The 22,298-nt window shown below is 33.4% G+C and overlaps 1 protein-coding gene and 1 pseudogene across 17 annotated transcripts in view; one reads left to right on the top strand and one right to left on the bottom strand.

Annotated features, from left to right (window-relative positions):
- The window catches only part of KLF12 (KLF transcription factor 12), a 380,325-nt gene that overhangs the window by 201,943 nt on the left and 156,084 nt on the right, over positions 1–22,298 (top strand). The gene's annotated exons all lie outside the window — the stretch shown is intronic.
- On the bottom strand, positions 10,345–10,463 carry LOC120622307 (uncharacterized; annotated as a pseudogene).

Raw genomic sequence — 22,298 nt, 5'->3', positions numbered from 1 at the left:
TCATGTCTAATGATTTAGTCGCCTAAGTACTTATCCCATTAAGATGTAGGTCCCTGACTGAATGAATTTCACTGAAGTTTAAAATTACGCAATGATGTGTTCATTGAAAAATGTATTAAGAAGTTTGGGATGTGTTCTTATGTTTTGTAAGCACCTATTTTGTTAGTTATTATGACTGTCAATTAAAATGAAAAGAGAGGTGGTCAGAAACAAAAGGACTATCTATTGAGTATTATGGAACAACTTAGATAAATTTGTCTTTAGTATGCGGAGGTGTAATTAGGTTCTGACTCTGGAAAATTGCCTCACTTGGATCTTTTTACTTTCATGTATGTGCTAAACCCCTTGTGATAATTAGATCACTAATCAGTTTACTGGACAATCTGAATATGGTGAAGTATAAACATGAAATCATTTTATATTTTTTTCTGAGTCTATTAGAGTCCCATTCCTATGTCTTAACTGACCTCTCGTCTCAGATGTTTTCTATAACTAATCAGTGACATTTGGTTATTTAATCAAAAAAAGCTTTCAATCCGCTTTCATACTTCAGCCTTATAACCAACTTTAAGCTCCTCTTTTTCAAATGGCTCAAAGGAGGGAAGTAAATTCTGCTTTTTTACTGCATTTTCTTATTTTTTGCCTTGGAATGTGTTGTGGGGATGGGAGAGGGAGACAGTGTTGGCCTCTGGGTCATTTTCTTCCCAGTTTTCTAACAGCGGGGAATGGCGGGGAAGAGGGGAGAGAAGGCAGTAATGAGAGACATTTGACAGTTTAATCTGGCTCGGTCTAGTTTTTTGCTGCTGGTGGTCTCACTGATCCATATAGATGATGTTTAGTTTTATTCCACCTTCTCACAGGACTTCTTAAAGCAGGAAGCCATGTTTCCTTTCAGTCTGCCAGTGGTTCATGCCTCCAGCACCCTTTCTGGGTAGGGGGTCCCAGGTTGGTGTCCTGCTGGGTGTTTCCATTGTATAATTGCCTGAAGGTGGGACATGTGATATTAGCATGAGCTTTTTTACCCCCCTCCCTCAACTGTGGCCATCAGAAACACACCCCATGGCTTCTTTCTACTGCAGTTGCCATGCATGGCTGGATAACGTTTTTGAGGTACAAGCCCAGCTTCCTTCTGCAATGTCCCTTAATTCATGGGAACTTCATATATTGTAATAAAGGGTGGAATGTAGGCTATTCACGCATACCTGTACAGTTCATTACCTGTTGGTCTCTAATTTCTTTTCTATCTTTTTTCTTTTTCTTTTCTTTTTTTTTTCATCATTGGATGGATAGAAGGATAATCAATAAGAATATTGCCTAAGTTCATGTCTGGCCAAGGTTTGAGATATAAAATTTCCCCTTCTTGCAAATATGGTCATATTTACCATAGATTCTGTTGCTGTTTATCCCATATACCTTTGGTTAGGGAGAGCATCTAAACCCCTCTCCCTCTCCCCACCTTGGCAACCCAGGCAGAGGACACATGACTCCATGATTCTCTCATTTTCTCCCCAGTATTTTTCTTAAGGATTTTAGAAGTGGGCCAGACTTGGATTATGGTTATGAGTAGCAGAGCTTTTTTAGCCACATTTTAAAAAGCCCTGAGGGAATTGTCTGACACTAGATATTTATGACTCTCTTTAAATAGGAAGTGGTTTATCTCTTTTTGTCTTCAGCTTTGGGTTAGTGGACAAATCAAGTACAACAGAAAGCATCCTACACATATCCTGTAATAAGGGTTTCTTTAAGAAAGAAAGAGGGTGGCACAGGGAAGGAAAAGAAAATAACTGCCCTTCGTATCTAAAAATCATTAACCCGGTGATCATTTTTTAATATGGGTTAATTTACTCTGTGAACATTTTCAGGAGTTTATTATGTGCCAGGCACAGATCATACAAAAGAGGAGAAAGGTTTTTAGTAAGAGGGTGAAAAATGTTTAACAGGAAGTATACATTAAAGAGGGCTGCTTAGCCCAGATTTTGGAGGTCAGGTCCCTTGGAAGAAGTGAAGTCTAAGCAGATGACTAAAGGTGAAGTAGGAGTTAGGTGACAGGTGCAAGGGAGAAGCATGTTCCCTGGCAGCGATAACTGTCTACATAAGGGCCTAGAATGAAGAGAGAACATGGAACCCACCCCCCCTAAAAAGGATTTATTAAATGTTTCCAATATGCTATAAATTTGATATTCCCTCCTTCCACCATAACTCAGAAATCTTAAGGTAATTTTTTGCCATAGGAAACAAATACAGGGCCTAAGTGTGAGTGTACATAGACGTGGCTGCCGTGTCAAAGATAGACATGCCAGATCTAAAAGTAACCATTAGTTTTTCAGGCCTGTTGTCTTTGAGACTAGATATAAAAAAATGACAAAAGCCTTTGCCCAGGAAGAGAACTTTTGGAATTATGAATTTAGAATTTTTAACATGATAAAACACAGAAATAATAAAGTGAAAGTCTTCACTATTATGAATACTCCAATCTCTTTCTTTTGGAGGAAACCAACCATTAGCCATCATATTACAGCAGAAGAAAATCTGAGTGTTACCATTTAGGGTACGTATATATAGATTTAATGAATCTCCTTGAACAAAAAGAAGTTTTAGGTTTTAGGGTAAAGAATAAAATGTGAAGAGAATTTGTAATTCTAAAGAAGAGAGCCTAGATTTAGAAAAAAAAATTATTTGACATTAAAATGCTTCAAGGAAGAAATCAATCTGATGGGATGAAAACTCTTATAAGATCTAGTTTATACGGCTCTAATGCTTTCTGTATGAACTCTTCCATGTATTAAGCTGAATATGCCACACTTTTACTGTCGGCTTTTTAAAAATGTCTCAGTTGAAGATTTGGAGTCTCCCCGACTCTGTAGCAGGGGTGAGCAGTCATCCCCAGCATATTGCTTGGCACATAGTAGACATTCTGAAAGGATTAATTTCCTTACCACACATTTGCATTACTTTTGAAAAAAATCTTTCACAGTGTGACAGTTTGATTTCATCGGAAACTGTTTCTCATCCAAAGATTTAAAATCAGTTAATTGGGTACTGTTTGTCCAATATAACCTGCTCTTTGAGTTATAATGAACATAAAGGAGACAGCATGTCTTGCCTTACAGCAAATCGTTTTGATATTAACTTCTTTTTTTTTTTTTAATGTGAAGTATGCTGGAGACATGATTCCTCAAAAACTCGTAGTCTGTTGTAGCTACAGACTACCTTGTATTCTTCCCCTTTATAGAATAGTGTGATAACTTATCATTGATCTATTCATATGATCAAACTTCTGACTGAGGGCAGCAGGACTTTAATATCAAACTATCTTATTGCTCATTTCCTCTATTCCAATTAGGTCAGTCTTTTATAGTTCCCTGTCATTCATGCTCCCATGTCCTAGGTACTGCCATCCACTTTTTGACCCATGGCTCATAATTCACTCAGTAACCTTTTTTCTTCAATGTCAGCATTACTGACCAACTACTGTGAAGATATTAGGATAGCTGGCATAGATTAAAGCACTTAATTTCTTTTCCTAATGTTTCAGGACTTAAATATAATTTCATATGGGAAAAGTTCCATTACCCAAACTAAATGGACAAGAGAAAAGTTGTGGTATGTGAAAAATATTACTGGTTGGCAGACTGAGATCTTGGCCTGAGACTACTAGACACTTCTGTGTACCAGGAAGAATTACTTAACTCTCTGGGTTTTAGGTGATTTGATGTTTGTTTTCACTGTATAATGAGAGCAGTAATGTTCTAAGTTCTTTAGCAGTTCTAGGATTCATAAAAAATAAATTCCTTTATGGCAAAGAAGTTAGGCTTTAAGTAACCTCAGCTATTAGAATCTGGAAACTGAATAAAAACAAGGATTTGGCAGCAAAGAAGCAGCTTTGCATTATTCATCAATGATGAAACTAGTGAAGAAATGTTGAAGAACCACAGATATAGCTCAGACTGTGATCATGTGGTTCATAAACAGGGAAGTAACCACAAAGAAAGAAATACTTTTGCTGGCTGGCTTTATTATAATGTCAAGATATTTTGGATGCCAGCCAAGAAATGTAGGAAGATTAAGACGAAAAGGAGATAGAATGAATAAAAAGGAAATCCATTGTTAAAGAAAGAACACGATTACTGTATAATCCTCTCAGTAAATTCTGATGTTTGATAGAATTCAGTAGCCATTCTTTATAAAAATAGAACTTACTTAATATTGGAATAGGTATTTCTTCTAACTAATAGTTAACAGTATGTTTAATGGAAAAAAACAAGAGTCTGTTAAAATCAGAAAATAAATAACCTGTTAGCATAATCATAACTATTATTGTTTTAGAAAATCTACTCAGTGCGTAAATGGAACACAAAGGAAAAGACCAGCACTGGATAAACTTAGAGAAAAATGTTATTATTTCAAGAGAATCTGAATGAATACCTCGAATCAAATTTTTAAAAAATGTGGTTAGAATTAAATGACTTTAGTAAAGTTGCTAAAGTGAGTAGCATATCTGTGTTTCATTAATAAATAAATTAAAAATATAATAGCACTCATGGGGGCAACTTCTTATGAACTACCTAAAGATACGTTTTAAAAGAATAAAAAAGGAGATGCAATCTGGAAGTCAAGAGAATCTTTTAGATCCCGTAGGTTCTGGAGACCTTACTCTCTGCATATTCCTTACATGACATCATTTTGTTGCCAGTGTGGCTGGCCATGTATATGCACATATGTGTAATGTGTGTGCACGCATGCGTGCGTGGTTTGTAGAGATCTGGAAAGTGAGAATGGTTTTGTAGATTTTGAGACGTTTAGTGCTAATTAATCATTACTAAAGTCTCACTATCTCTTTACATTCTCTTGCAAACTATGTTTTCTAAATTCCCTTGCCCACAGGCTTCAAGGAAGTTTAGCCAATGGCAGGTATTGGCAGACAGTCATGAAAGTTCTAGGGGAGAAACCAGGGCTCTTTTCTATTTCGCTGTCTCCATTTACATTTCTATCTCTGTCTCTTATTTGGGTAGCATTTTTCTGCAATGGCTGTCTGTCTTGTTACCCAGCTGCTGGGGCAGCCCCTACTGTGGTTCTAATACCTCCCTTCGGATGGAGCCAGCCTTGGATTCTTATGACATCGTTTGTCCATTATCTTTCCATTTCTAGAGATGAGAGTTGATTTTCTGGCATTTTGCTGCTGTTAGTCTGGGTTACTTCACTATTCTCCTTTTGGCTCTTTGGCTCTGCTGTCACCTGCATTAAATTTTCTGTTTTAGTACCTAGGATGGCACCTGTTTCTTGACCAGACCCTGATCTAGAAGACCATACTCTTATGTTTTTCTTTCTTTCTTTTTAAAAATCTACGTAGAATAATATCTGAAATATAGTAAACACTCAATATTGTTGATTAAATGCATTCTAAAACAATGAAACTGGGGGAAAATTAACTGGTCAAATTATTTTCAGATATTCATCAACTAAAGCTAATGAAAAGATCTGCACCATACACATAATTAAATTAGATCACATGGATTGTGTTTGTTTAGTCATTAGAAGAGCTTGGATGCTGCCTCTCTTTCTGACCCAGTGTTAATTGGAAGACTAATGCAGAGGTGTGGGTCATGGATTTCTTGAAGAGTGCCTTTTCAAAATAAGATGCTAGGAAGTCCGCTTTGGGGCTGATAGGTAGTCAGAAAAAGGAAACAACTAGGTTTTTTTTTTTTTTTTACTTTCAAATCTTTCTCTTCTGAACACAGTGTATTATCCGAACAATTTTATATTGCCAACAAAAGTGGTTGGTTTCAATTTTCTCTTTATTTTTTATTGTAACAAAAATTTAACAATATATTCTTACGATAAGAAAAATTCAAAGACGTTTGTGGTTAAAAAGTGATAGTAGCTTCATCCCACCCACCTCCATCCCCACAAGTGCAAACAAAGTAAATAGTACATTGTAACCACACAGTGGTCTGTGCATGTATTAAGAATATGCAGATTGCATCTTGCAATGTATACTGATTTGCAACTTCTTTTTTTTGCTAAAAAGATTAACTTAGACATCTCTCTCTAGCAGTCCACAAGTCTGTGCCATTCGTTTCAGTAGCTGCATGGTACTCTGTTGTATAGATATAGCCTAGTTTATTTGTCAGGTTCCTTACTGATGGGCATCGGATTTTTGGCAATGGCAACTATCCTAGCAGTTGGCACCTTTAAATAAAAATAAGGAGATTTTGACTGTTTCCTGAGACTTTTTTTGCTCTAATTTCATGTTCCTATTTTATATAAACATCTCATCTGCTAGAGTAGATAAAAAGCTTAGTGGCTATGTGAACATTTGATTCTGGCATCTTTTAAAATCTTCACTAAAAGTTCTTTTCAAAATCAGTTTTTATTACTTGAGAGTGAGAATACTGTTCTACTGCTTTAAGGAGTTAGAGTTCATCTCAAAGAAGTGAGATCACTTTAATAGTTCTGTTCTCTTTGCCTTTTATTATTGTCCTATTATTTTCATGGGTTATTCCAGAGCAATATTTAGATTATGAAATAGTTCAGAAAGATTTCTGGTGATGAAGAAGAATTTATAGATTGTGAAATAAGGCTTTCGTAAAATAACAAAGTCCAAAGTCTTTTAATTCATAAGTTAATACCATTAAAACAATAACCGGGTCATAAGATAAAATTTTACCGCAGAGTAGCATACTGCAAATGAGTGCTATTGAGAAATTGTCCATACGTGACAATAATGAGGAAATCGTGTTCTAGAAAGTTGGTGACTACATGAGAAATTATTGTGCTGGCTTTTGATTAAATATTTTAATTCAATAATTTAGTATTTTAACATTTGTTAGAGGATAATAATCATATTGCTTTGCTTGGGAGTTGGTACATGATCAGTCTTCCTTACCCATTAGAAAGAGGTTAATGATCCAAAAATGCTAGCTATCAAAAGAAACTTTTTTAGACATGTTGTAGAAAAACTGTAGAGTTTACCAATTTCTGTCTTTCTCATCATCAACATGTGCAACGGCAGCTACAGCTTCACAAGAAGAGAAAAACTTGATGTATATAAGTAGGCCTTACCTAGGAAAAGATTATTATAATACCTTCATTTTAGTTAAGAAGGTGAGGAAATGCATAATTATCCTAGAAATGTTTTCTTCCATAACCAACTTTGATTATAGTTATTTTGAAAGTTACTTGTCCAGAACTCATCATTCTCTGTGATTCTTGAAAACTGAATTTCTGGACCTTCATTTCATTTCCAAGTTTCATTTTTAAGGCAGAAGTAATTCAGTTACTGCATATTTTAATTTAAAAAAGTATTGAAGAAGTAACCTTTATTTGTCCCGACTTTAATGTATTCAGCTATTCAGAGGAGAGGCGATGGTTCTCATTCTAGGTCATTCTAGACAAGTGGGATTTTTACCCTTATATAGCAACAGTGTTAGAGGCAATCTACATTTTCTGAAATAGATGAAAATATGTTTTAAGTAACATTTGGTTTTTAGTATAAAAATGTAAATCTTTTGATTATAGTTTATTCTTGTGATTTTTCCTAACTTACCCGTACCCATGAAAATGTATTTGAATATATGTTCAGATCTCCTAAAAAAGCAGAATGCCGTAGAACAATGTTTCCTACTTTCAGCTTTCTATTAGAAATATTTTTGCTTTTGTCTTTTTACATTTTTCCCTTATTCATGTGACAAGTAGTGTTGGAATAACCTAGGAAAATATGTTAAATATTTTGATGTTTTAGCTGAAAAGTTTGAATACAGATTCTTTGAGATGTTTGCAAGAGTTTTGAGCACTTCGAAGAAAATGTGTACTTTTATTTATTTCCATCTTTAACATTTACATTATCTATAAGAGTATAAAATTGCCACCTTCCTTTGAATTCTTTCTTTAGGACAGACCATTAGATCATACATGATTAAAATCTATTAAAGTAAGTGTCCACTAATTTTTTAAAGCTTTTGCTAGAAAACTAAAAACTTCAGTTATCATTGTTTCAAATTTAAAAAAAAAAACTCTATTAAAAGTATGTGATTTTTAAAAATAACAATGGGATTAAAAGGATTAATATTTGTTTATGGGAAAACCCTGATATCAAATGATTTTATTTCTTATTTTTATGGAAAGAGTATTTGAGATTACTAGTCAAAAATTTTAAGCAAACATATAGAAACTTTATAAAATTAACTTCTCATTGCTTAGTTTCTAGAAAGAAACATTTTTGGTGATAATTTTTCAATTACAGCTCAAAGTGAGGATTGTAAAATCTATGATCTTTGACTTTTATATGAGGCAGAAGATAAAGAATACAGTTTAATGGGTGGGAATGAGTCAAAGGAAATTTATCATTATTTACCTGATAATAAACTACAAGTAAGACTTGATACTACCCTACTATGGCATGTTTAAAGACAAAGTCCTTGTGTGTTTTCTGCTTCAAATATATTGAAGGTCAATATATGTCTGGTAAATCAACATAATGACATCCTTAATTTAGTTCAATAAACCATTATTTAGAGGGTATCATAAAAATTAGACCTAGAAATTCACCATTTTAATTCTTTACTTCTTTCTTTGAAAAAAATGCAGAATCTATTTTGTGTTATAGTCTTTCACAACCTACTGTTTGAAAAAGTACGATTATATTTAATTCCTTTTATCTTGCAATATTCTAAACAAAAGTAGAAGCACAGTGACGTTTTGCTTAAATGTTTTAAAAATTATTTTGTTCTCGACCCAACTTATCTAGATTTTTTTCTACTGCATAAATTCTTTATTTTACACTATCCTTGCTGATACTATTTAAATATATAAAATGCTTCAGAAATTTGATGCTCTCGGGCTCTCTTGGATGAAAGAGTCTTTCAAAACTTATTTTTAAATGCATGTATGTATTTTTTTAAAAGAAAAAATGAACAAGTTTATTACCTTATTATACATGGGAGATACCTAGGAAAATGAATACATTCCTTGATTTTTAAGTCTAAATGACACATCCGTCATTGGGTTTTCTAGAGATAGGCTTTAGCATCAACCATTAAAATCATAGTACTTGGTTATTGAGAGAAACAAAGAATAATTACTTGGATTCTAGATTTATATGTCGGGAAATTAAAGTTAACCTCTCAGATTTCCAGTTTGTTGATGTGTTTAGTGAACAAAATAACTCACACATTGTGGACATTAGGAGGTATTATACTGCCTGTGCGCCTACCCAGGTGTTCAAAGATGTTGCTATTGCTGCTTTTCTGTGTAATCTGAACTTTACACTCCTAATGCTGTAAGTCACTATAAAGGAAATATATAGAGGGATAAAATAGAAATTTGTACACACACACACACACACACACACACACACACACACACACACAGACAGCTTCTGCCTATCTTGTGGCATTCTGTGTTTCTCTACTCAGCCCTCCAACTCCCTTCTAAAAGTAGAAGACAGTTGCATACTTTCATTTGCATTCCACTAGAAACTATAATGAAAAAAGATTCATGCTATGAAAAGATTCTGGCAAGTCTTAATAAATCAGTTTGGATCTAAAATGATCTATAAAAGCCCATTAGCTTCCATGATCAATGTGGTTACTACCCTGCAGGAGATTTATATGAACACAGTTCTAGAATTTTCAGTGGTTTTTCAGTTGTTGACCATATTTTCTAAATGACTTTTCCACAGGCGGGGGAGACTCCATAGTTAAGCTTTTTGAAGATAAAGGAAGAGAACAAAAAGTGGCAGGCAGTAACAAAGAATAAGGTTTTGAGAACTCACAAGTCCCCTAAATTCCAATGAGATTTCACACTTTTCAAATGACATTTCATTCTTGTAAGAAAGGTTCATAAAGCATAAAAACATTTATTTTCTGTAGAATGATTGTTTCTTGACAGTTCCAGTAAGATATATGCATATTCATTTCTCTTCTCTTTCTTTTTTTTGGACAATTACTTACCATATTGCTTTTACAAAATTGAAGCACAATAACCATTTTTTAACACAGATGAAAGTTGAAGAAAATCTGTTCTACTGCTGATAAAGATTTTTATGAAACAATGAAGGATAGAAGTATGCATGCTAAGTTCTTCAGCGTTGTGAATAGTGGCAAGATCTGATTTTCCCACGAAAAGCCTTCATAGTTGAAAGGCAGCGTTAATGATTTAACAAAACTGTTATAATAAAAATATTAAAAGAGATAACCTAAAGTTATTTTAATCTAAATCATTTTATGTAAAAATTATAGGGTTTTTTTTTTTTTTTTTTTTTAGGTAAGGCAACCCTTGGTTGACCTCACAGATTGCAAGGACCTTGTCAGCTTACAATCCCTTATTTTTTACACCTATGGCAGACACCTATGGCAGCTGGTCTTCCTAAGTGGTCTCCCATCCAAGTACTAACCAGGCCCTACCCTGCTTAGCTTCCGAGATCAGATGGGATTGGGCTTGTTCAGGGTAGCATGGCCATAGACTATAGTTTTTAAAATCAGATATTTAAATGTAATGATCAGTAATTAGTGTTTCTTTTATTATAAATAAAACACTTACAAAAGGCCATCAAATTATTATGCATTTAGTTCACTTTATTTCATCCAACCCTTTATTTTTGTTTGTCCGAGAAAGCTGTTTCAGAATTTATTTATTTTTTAATGGGAAGAAAACTTGGTTAACCTCAAATAAGTATTTATTTGGAGCATACAGAGATATAAAGGTCATTCAGATGAATAGGAATAGATTGTTTTTTTAATAAAATAATTTGAACAAAATGAACTTGAAAATAAAGACACCTTTTATTAATTTTTCTATCTTTAATTTTTTGATATTATTTGTAGTATTTATGGATGGCTTTAGACCGTATATCTAGATTAGACTATCTAGTTAAAATTGGGCAATTATACTTCCTCAGTAGTACAAGTCACCAGTTTCTATTTTTGAAGATATTTGGTGTTTCTCATGATGATTAACTGTGTGTGTGATCAGAGTTGGTGAATGAGTTTTGATCTGACTGTATACACTAACAAAAATTATACTTTTTTTTTTTAACATTTTGACACTTTGAATTATTCTATAAATTTGTTTCTCTGTCTTCTAACATTGCTATTGTCCTATACAAAAAGAGCCCAGCTGTGTGACATTACTAGTTCATTTTATCATGTGGTTACCATTGAGCACAGATTTTTCCATCACGGAGCACAGATTTCATGCACAATTAGAGGATATCCTGGAAGGTAACTGAAGAGAATCAGAAAGATTCTATATGCTTCATGCCTGTGTGTAAAACTGGCCTCTACTTAACTATCTAGTAAGAATGGCAAACCTCCCATATACAGAATATCAGTGGCATATTGTGGGTAAATGGCATCTGGAGACTAGAATTTTAAAAACTTTCATCTTTCGTAGCACTTCCTAGATTGGTGTCTGGTGACGTTTACGCTGTCCCCGTAAAACTTCCACCACCACCATCCACGAAAGGGTTGGTTCCTTAGCATGCCTTCCTTATCTCCGTAGGTAGCACCAACCTTCATTCTGTTTCTTAAGCTAAAATCATAGGAGTTATCTTTGATGCCCTTTATTCCTTCACCCTCCAGCAAATTCATAACTTCTAAATAGGCCTTTTATCTGAATTCATCTCCACCTTCCTAACTGTTCACACAAACTGCACTAACAGCCTCTGACGTGTTTCTCTAATTTTCATTCTCACCCCTTCAACCTACTCTCCACATAGCAGGTTTCTCTACAAAGCTTGAAACCTTTCAGCATCTTTCCCCTTCCCTTAGAATAAAAGATATTTATTATTCATAACTTTTAAGGCCCTTCCTTGTTCCCTTCCTTCAATTTCTCTGTTCCTATCTGGACAGCTTACTCCTCCTTCTCTTATTTCAAGTCTTGATTCAAATGACACTAGCATTAAACCCTTCCATTACTATCTATTTAAAAGTACAGTTGCTTCATTGGGTGAAGAGTTGCAGCTGGTGAATGGTGATGAGAGCAAGCGTGGATTCAAGAAGACAAGTTTGGAGACGAATAGTCGAGAGACTAGATGGTAGTGACTAGGAGTAGATCTGGGATATTAGAGATGAAGTAAGGTAAACCACTTTGTGTTGTGTTTGGAGGTTTAGTTAAAAGGTCTCACTTAAGGATTAGATTTTGGGACCAGTGAAAGAGAGAGGAATCAACGATAACCCCCTTAGTTTTTTCTTGAGCTACTAGGTAGATGTTGTTGCCACAATGACACGGGGAAGGTTAAGAGGAGATGGCTTTTTGCAGAGGGGAGAAATTAAGAATGTTGATCTACAAACGTTACATTTAAATACTAAGTGAAGATTTTAAACACACTGTTGGTGATGGGGATCAGTATTTGGAAATGGAGGTTTCCTAGTGATTGCCACATTGAAATAGGAGATTACTGGTCCCAAGGTCCCAAGGCCTTGATCTAAGGTCTTTGCCCAGTAAGATAGTGAAGATGAAACGTGATTGGAGTGGTCCAATAAAGTTGAGGAAGTGGAGATAGCTGTAGACCTCTCTGGTTTTGAAGATAATGAAACTGATTATCATAGATCTTTTCCTTTATTGACTGTAAGTGTTAAACTGTTTTGTGTAGTGACATCTCTGGGAGGTCAAGGACACTGGAGGAAGTGATTATAAATAAGGGCTTGCATTGCCTGGGAAAATTTTATCCAGTAGGCACTTGTACTAGCCTGAAGGTGAATAAGATTCAGATCTGCAAAGGGGTATTACTATGCCCTTCACCTGGGGAAGAGAAAAATAGAGATGTGATTGTTTTATATATATCAACACAGTTAATCCTCATCACAACTTTAGAATTAGGTACTCTTAATACCCTCATTTTCCATATGAGAAAAGAATTCTGCACTATTTGAGAAATGAGATTGGTAGGTAAACTGAGATTTTGTTCTGTAGACCTTTGAAAACCTAGTAGGGAATGTAAAGTTTTAACATAGTATCCAGTAGAGACTGGTTTTTTGTTTGTTTGTTTGTTTTTGTGTTTTTGTTGTTCTTGTTGTTGTTTTTTAGTGGTGTTAATTTAAGTGAAGGTGCACCCAGAAAGGCTGATACTTTTTCAAATAGCTTGTATCTATAATTAAGTTGGCTGCCACTCTGTTTTAGCAGAATTTGTCCTTTGTAATAGAATAGGCACTCAATGTGGAACAGGAATATAGTTGATCTCATATATCGTCAAAGAGCACATACCCTAAATTTAACTTTTCTAACAAAAAACACTTCATTAAAATGAGTTCATTATTTTATCATCTCTCTGTTAGAGGCAAATGTCCTACCTTTTTCACATTGTGCATTATAATTGAATTTACTATGTACATGCCTGTTTTTCACACTGGGTTATAAGTTCCTTGAGGTAAAGACAGGTGTATATTTGCTTTACCCTGGAGTGCCCTACCCAAAGCTTTTCAAATAATTAGATGTTGAATAGATACAAGCTACACTGAATTGCATTAACTCATGTGTTACTGCTCGTGAATCAGTTTCAGGCCAACAGTATTCTTTCCTCTTGATACATCTGCTTTTCTCGTGCTTGATCTTATGGTGCCCTTCCCTGTCACCCTCTCCAATTTATAAAAAAAGAAAGAAAAAAGAAAAATTTCTAACTATACTACGTTGTAGTCCTCCTGATTGAATGTCATCCTGTTTATGTAAGGCCAGTTATCAGTTTGACAAGGACATTTAAATTTATCTGTCTTCTAAAATGCTATGCCACACATTTCTAAGACTTAAATGATAAGCACTGGTGTTTTGTCTTTTTCAACAAAGGGCAACTTTTGAGACTTTGATAGAATCACTGATTTTTGTCTTATGCAAAGAACTGTTTTAGTTTTAATGAATTTACCACTGCTGTTATTAAAGTTGGTTTTTAATAAAAAGATGTATAATAAGGCATAATCTTTTATTTAATAGCTAACAACAAACTTCAGAATGTATAAAGAACAGGAGGCAATATAATATTGGTGTTAGCCATGGTAATTATTTGGAGAAGATATTTTTAATTTAGCAGTCATCCTCACAATTATTGGATTAATATACTTTGTATTCAGGGATGACTGTTCATTTCACAGAAGACAGTTTACAAAGATACTAATGTAACAGTAGAATGAAAAGAAAAATAATGTGTATGATTCCTGACATAAAAATTGTTTGCCTGAGCATGAAGTAGTTCCCTAAACCAAACTATACTTGATTCTGATTTGTCATCTTCCATAATTTGCTTTACAGCATGTAAATGATGAACTCTGTTAATGTATATTAATTTGAACTGCTTCTGGTTGGAGATATTTGCAGTTCTTTTAAAATGATTATAAGACAAAATGTCAGAACATTAGAAGCATTGATTTTGGCTCTGATGTTTCAGATACTATAATTTTTATTTATTTCAATCTTAGCAGTAAAATACGGGCTGATGGAATATGATTACTTACATATCTTTTTGTCAGTAAAACAAAAATTCAAAGTCTATAAAGTTTTGCACTTCACATTTCTCATACAGACTTTTCAAAACAAAAGTCTTACCTTATTAGTGATTCTTAAAGTATTCTTATGTTTATTCATTACATTCATTTACTTGTTTTGAAATTCAGAATTACTTAATTCTTTAGATCCATATACATTTGGCATAACAAATTAAAATCTAAGTATAAATTTGTTTCTCTACTTTAGTATATTCCATTTCTGTCTCTATGTATATTCTGTGTGACCATAATTTGGATGAAAGTGAAAAATGACCAGAATAAAAATGGCTTAGAAAGATGTAATTCTGAGAAAATGTAGTGTGTGTTTGCTTGTATCTATATAAAAATAAAAAGAAATACTATTCAGTCCTTAACAAAAGAAGGAAACTCTGCTGTTTATAACAACATGGACAGAGTTTAGGGCATTTTGCTAAATGAAGTAAGTCAGACAGAGAAAGACAAATACTATATGATCTCACTTATATGCTGAATCTTAAAAAACCAAATCATAGAAACAGAACAGATTAGTGATTGCCAGAGGCAGGGAGTGAGAGGTGTGCGAAATGACTAAAAGCGGTCAAGAGGTTCAAACTTTCAATTATAAAATAAATTCTGGGGCGTAACATATAGCATGGTGTCTGTAGTTAACAATACTGTATTGTATATTTGAAAGTTGCTAAAAGAGTAGATCTTAAAAGTTATTACAAGAAAAATGATTGTTACTATATGGGGTGATGGATGTTAACCTTACTGTGGTGATCATCTCACAATATTTACATGTATCAAATCATTATGTTGTACACCTAAAACCAATACAGTGTTATATGTCAATTATATTTCAATGAAAGCAAAAAAATATATAATTTGGAAACTCCAATATATAATTTTGGAAACTCCAATAAATGTATCTTTTAAGTAAAAAGTGGGAGATTTCAAACTTCAGGATTCATCTGGAGAGGTCAGCATGTTTAATGCCTGGGGTGGATGTGCAGGCAGCAGGAATCAGAAAGCTGGCCAGATAAGAAGACAAGGCGAGCTCAGTTGCTGCCGTCCTAATCAAACATAACACTCTCCTCACTTTGTCCTTTAAACGATAGTGAAGACAAGATTAAGTGAGCCAGCAAAACCTTCCACAAACCCCTCATTTTACATTTCTGTTCACTTTTTAGACAAAGCCACAAATCAAGCTGTTTATTTCTGCCTACTGGTTACCTACTTTATAATAAATTTTATTAACGTCATGTAGATAATATGATACCACGTTACTAGAGTTAAGATTTAATTTCACTCCTCAATCAACACTATAAGTAAAAAAAAAATGGAAGAACATTCATGACCTTTTATTATGACTAGGACCAGATTTCTGCTTTTTAGTGAATTTGGAATGAGAAAGCCAATATGGAGAATTGTTTTAAGTTCTCAGTATAAACTAGGCCTTGTATATAGTGAGTACTTTTGAGCTCTGTGTATAAATGACATAGATAAACAACATAGTTTACTTTTTAAAAAATCATAAGGGAAAACACCACGGTGTGTAAAAATAATGCCTATCTAAAATATACGGAAGAGACAAAGTTTATATTGACAGCAAAACTTCGAAAAATTTGTCATATAGGACAAATTGTTCTACACAAAAGATTAGAAAATGAAATTTAATTTTCTTGATCTTGCCGAACTGTAATTATATCATTCCATTTTTACATTAAATAATTTATTAGGTTTATAAATTATAACTAACTAGATTTTTAAATGAAATTTTTTATGTGCGAAAAAGTTGGTTGAAATTTTTTTTACCTCTCATATATGACAAAAATTTACCTTATTAAATAGATTAAAGCAATCATCTTACTGCTTTAAGCTTTTAGGGAGTTTTAAAGAAAAAAATATTTAAGTATCTTTTATCTTCTGTAGAAAGATAGCACTTAATGACTTTATGTAGATGCCAAAATATAGACATAAAAATGAAATCTTTAGTGTTGGAAATAATAATTTATAAATTTGAGTTATAAAAATGGAATACTTTCCCTAATTTACCTTTCATTTCCAAAACCATGTACCCTTAATTTTTGTTTTAATTTTCACTTTACAATGACTCCTGAAATTTGACTTTTGTTATCTCTAGAGAGCATGTTTATGAATTAATGATTACAAATAGGTACATAAAAGAGTTCCAATCTATTTTATTTTTAGGTCGCAGGCTTGCTTAAAATTGGATGCACGTTTTATTTATTTAACATAATAATAATGTAACATTAGTTTGCTAATAATATCAAGTCTGTGTTCTATAAAGGCAGTGGTCTTTATAGGTTTTTTTCTTTAAACAAATCAAGGTGTCATTTTCCATTCCATAATAGTTCAGTTAATTGTATTAGGTTTCCAATTCAAGAAAAACATCCATTTAGAATACAGCCAAAAAATCTAGAATTTAGAAAAATTATCTTTGGAAGAGCAGCCCTATTCATGCACCTGTGAAAGAAAAACCCCATAGGTCCTTAAAAGCCTATTTATTCTAATTTTAGACACCAGTTTTACCACATGTTTATTCTGTGTTCCAGGTCTAAAAGTAGCTTTGAAGCAGCAAATTAGGAAGGGAATGGGTGAGTCATGGCTAGAGGCATCTGGAAGCAGCTGGAAGTGACAGAGGAACCTTCATCACAAATTGGTAGCAATTTCTCATAAAGAACAAAGACCCTACAGATACATAGGAATAATCCTTTAATCTTTTACCCTAAAATTTCGGCATGTGAACAGTTTACCATGCAGACTTGTAGCATGAGGCAGTAAACTAAATTTGAATTTCTTTGTGACTCATTTAACTCTCACTTGACATGTGTCTAATGCCAACAACTACTTAGGTTGATAAGTTTAATATTTGTTCATTTGGAGAAGAAATGTGAAGTCCACAAACCATTTCCTGTTGTTAAGCGATCTGACATTTAATTGGGGTGGCAAGGATATAAAGAATTAAAATCCAGAGAGCTGTGTATGAAGTTCTAGGTATGCTTGAGTTGCCATGTTCCTGAGAGGTATACTCTGAGCACACTGACAGTGAGGAGCATTTTCTTAGACAAGTGGCCTGAGCTGAGCCTTTAAAGGAGGAATGGGCTTAGCCAGGCTGAGGATTTTGAAAACCATGCTCCAGGCAGAAGGATAAGCAGGAATAGTCATCTAGAACTGAAGGAATAGGATTTATTTGAGTCCCTTAAGTATTTAAGGAGCTTCTGGTAAAGAGGGATGGAGCAGGAACCAGCAATTTTGTTTTCCTGTGAAGAGCCGAATAGTAAACATTTTATACTGTTTCAGCCTTATGGACCTGTGGTCTGATGCAGTGGCTTCACTCTGCTGTAGTCCTGCAAAATGCAGCTGCAGACAGTATGTAAATGAGGAGGCGTGGCCATGTTCTGTGCTTTCCATGTACAAAGCTTGTCATGTTGGATTTCGCCTTGAGACTCAGCTTGCCAGACCCCTGGTGTAGAGGTTGTGTTAGCGCCATGACCATTACTGCTTTGAATAATTTGCTTGTTGCCTTTATTAATATCTTTGTAGGATTGCTCTGAATGGCACAGTGTAGAGAGAATTCTGGAAAAGTTTTAATTATCTCCTCTTCAAAACATTTTCTTTCTGTATTTTAAGCATTGTGGTTTTATTGTGTGTTCTAATAGCTGATATTTGCTTTCTATTACAGAGATTTTAACATTAGCATAAAAGTGTGTATAGTAATTGTCACATTATCTTCATATCTTTTGTTTTGTTTCCCAAGTTTGGTTCACATTCAAAACACTGCAGCAGAATAGTAGCAGGAAAAAAAAACATTGACTACAGGGTCATAGAGGGGTAGGCATTATCAACCAGGAACGTTTGTGCTCACTCTCTAGGGATAAGTAGAATTCTGCCAAGCAATTAAAAACAAGAAATGATACTTTGGGCATAAGAAATAGCATTAGCAGAAATAGAAAAAATGTGAAAGTCAATGCTGTATTCACAGAACATCCAGTAGTCTAGAACATCAGACAACCTGGAGATCTGCCCTCTGTTTTAAAATGCCTTCATTGACATTCTCAGTTGTTTGGATGCATTTGCAGCCTGAGGAAATATGAGAAGTATATAGCAAAGAACAAATTCTGCATAATCCAGGCCAGAAATATTTTTAAATAATTAGTAGAAGTTTTGCACGTTTTTAAAGCACAGATGTTCTTTACTTTTTATTCTTTATTCTTCTAATTTTGCCTACTGAGAACAGCTTCCATAGCATGTCCAAATGAGAAAGTCTGTTTTTATGTAAGAAATATCACATTTCTAAAGTTAAATTTTATGTCTATTTGGCCCCTATAGGAAAATGAAAATGTTTTTTCCTTTTTATTAACCTTTGTATAATTTTACATGATTATCCGTATAGAATATAGTTAAATATAGAGATTATGGAGTAGGTAATTTAATTAAATTTATTTTGAGTTTATGCTCTTCCAAAACCAAGTATAAAGTCACTGTAATTCTTTATGATTCATGAAGCGTCTACGATTCATGAGAGATATCCATTAACACCTTTGCAGATCTGAAGGTCAAGAGAAAATGCCAGTGGAGTTATTACTATTTTATCATGAAGTTCTTTATGACAGCTAAAATATTAAGAAAAGTAGCAACTAGATTACATGTAATAAGGATTTATTAACTAGATAAACCTTTGTTTAAGGGGAAAAATACTCCAGATCCAGGAAATGATGTACTCAACAACTATTTTATATCAAGTAAACAGTTATACATGCCCTCTGAGGCTCCCTGACCCCTTCTGGGTCACAAGATAAGGAGTGAGTGAACCTAGATAAAGTTCAAGAAGAAGTGAATGAACAAAGGAGTCTTTGTAGTCATTTCTGGTTGAGAGCTTAGCAGACTTTTAAAATATTTATGTCTCTCCATATATCAAACATTATGAACCACTATAGGAAAATGTTTGGGGGAGAATACTTCAGCAACACATCACTAAATATGAAGTAGTAATTTCTATTCCAATTTTTTTGGTCTGAATTATATAACTATGCCTAAAGAAAACTTCTCTGGTCATTTTAATATTGTGTGCAAAGGTTGCTTTGAAAGCTTGACTTAGTATGCTGGTCCAACTGGATGGACATGCACTTTATTCAAAATATGAGAAATAACAGCATTATGGGAAATTATATTACTTATGGTATAAGTTGTGGTGATTTAAAAAAATCTCCAAGAGCAATGAAGGAAACAACTTTTTAAAAAAAGTTTGTAGTTGATGGTTTGATGAATTGTTCTTTAGAGACAGTTCTACTTCCATCTATATGAAGGACTCAGTACTCTGAAAAGTCATCCTGCTACAAAACAATTAGAAAACAAATAAGGAGGGCGATCTCTAGTTACTTCCACCCTTCCCAGTTATTTCTCTCTCAGCACGCACACTCGTGCACACACATGTGCACACACACTCAACTTAGAGCTAAGGCTGACTAAGATCAAGAACCAAAAAGAATTCTTAAAAATAAAAAATATAATAGACTCAGTGGATAAACTACACTGTTAAACTGAAAAAAAAAATACAGAGACAAAGAAGTTCAGAAAAATAGCAAGAAAAAGATATCAGTTTACAAGGAAAACACCAAGTGACATAAAATTCTTAATATCAACAATGACAGCTAGAAGACAGTGGAATAATATTTTCAAAATGCTTAAGAGAAAATGTCAACATAAAGTCACTCATTACAATTCTTTGAAATGTCTTTCAAAACTATGGGCAAAAAGGACATTTTTGAGTGAACAGAAACCAAGGACCTAAAGTAAAGGAAATTCTGACGGTATCCAACTAAAAGATTCTAATATATTAATACTTGAGGAAGAAATAGAATGATTCCAAAAGGATGATCTGAAATGTCAAAAGGAATGGTGATTGAAGAAGTTGGTGTACATTTCATAAACATACGCACACATTTTCTTCTTAAAATAATACTAATATTTGATATGTAGGATTTTTATAAAATGACAGAACTGAAATATTGATGTCTAATAACATTTAAGTTCGGAGAAGAAATTGGGAGTTAGTTTCTTAATGTCCTTTTATTATTTGTCTATGACACTGTTAATTATGGTTGGTAAAAATTCAAGAGTGTCTATTAAAAGAATCGAAGTACAGTATATCATTTCCGAAGTTTGAAAGTAAAAGAATGATGACAGGTTTACTATGGAAATATATCTTTTTATTTCAGGCCATTCAAACTTGAGTACAGAAAACAAAATTAGGCAGAGATCGTTTCACCACAATTTTATCAAGATGACATAATGATGATAAACTCATGAGCAGCTAAAAAGGTAGCATGAAAATATATAAAGAAAAATTGAACACAAAAAATTGAAAAATTCTCTATCATATGGAAGGAGATTTCAATATACTTTTGTTAATTATTCTTAGGTCAAGCAGAAAAAGCAAGTAAAGATAACCATTTATGCAATATAATTAATAAAATAGAATAAACATGTATAGGTCCTTGCATAAAAAATACAATTTGAAATTTAACATCTTTATAAATGATTCATTGAATAAGAAATTATAACGAAAAATTTAAAAATGTTTAGAATTGTATAATAATGAAAATACTATATATAAAAATATCTAGGATGTTGTAAAACTGGTATTTATAACCTTAAAAGGAAATAAATGCATATATAGAAAATGTAAGCTAATTATGGGTGCTTGTTTGATCATGCTTCATATAAATTTATATATTCAAATATTTAAGTTAAATATTTATTATGCTTACCTATATTGTAGTCCTTTGCATATTCCAAATGTTACAAAAGTAAATCTTGTCATTTTTTTTTTAATATCAAGTGGTCAGTACATTAAGTTGACAGTAATTACTGTGTTCTCTTTAAATAAGTATTCTTCTGCAGATAATATGTGAAAAATTAAGGTGACCAATGTTGAAACAGGTGACCAGTGTTGTTGAAACTGAGAGTAAACAATCCTCAAATTGTTCTTAATCACATTTTTATTTTATATCTCATCATCGACATCCCTCATTAAAATCTGGGTGTTTAGCAAGAATTTGGCTTTAGATATTTGCAACTTGATAAAGACAAAGAACTATGGTTCTTAAGTTAATATCTTATCCAAAAGATACTTTTGTGAGGTTTTATAAGAAAGGTATCACTGAAAACTTTAGAGCTAACACTTGATACTAAGGAAAATTATATAATTATTAAGTTGCGATAGTCAGTTCGTTGCCCCACATTTCTTCTTCTTAGTTCCAGTGACTTGAGCTGGTAGCAGTTAATGGGAGGCCACCTGTCATGTTGGTGCGTAACATTTAATAGGATGTACCTGTCTGCTTCCTAGTCCTGTACAAGTACTTACTTTGCTTTGGTGTAAAGTCAGTGCTCAGTGCTAAAGAAAATAAAAGTTCGTTTTTGGGAGGATTATAATTCAGAATGGACTGACATTGCTGCAGTTACAATTTTCTTAAATAACCGAGTCAATCAATACTGAATTTTGTGGTGAAAAGGGCATCGTTTCATTTATTTTACATGACTGTAAGGCCTCTACTAAGATTAACTGATTTATAATCTATTCTAATTTACTTTTGTACGTAATTGCTTAAACTTATTGAATGGGCATGAAGTGTTTCACAGGGGCTATCCCCCCACTTTTCTCTTTTGATCATTTGAATGATTTACCTTTATATAATTGCTTATTTTCCCCTTTAAAAGCAATATATCTGGTGTTCATAAAATAGCCCCAAGGTCAGATATTTAGTTAATTCATAAATACCTTATCTGAAGTCGTCACAGTGTGAACCAGGCTCGATAATAAAA

This window comes from Pteropus medius, unplaced genomic scaffold, assembly GCF_902729225.1.
Source record: "Pteropus medius unplaced genomic scaffold, Ma_sr-lr_union100, whole genome shotgun sequence".
NCBI lineage: Eukaryota > Metazoa > Chordata > Mammalia > Chiroptera > Pteropodidae > Pteropus > Pteropus medius.
This window is presented reverse-complemented; position numbering and strand designations above follow the sequence as displayed.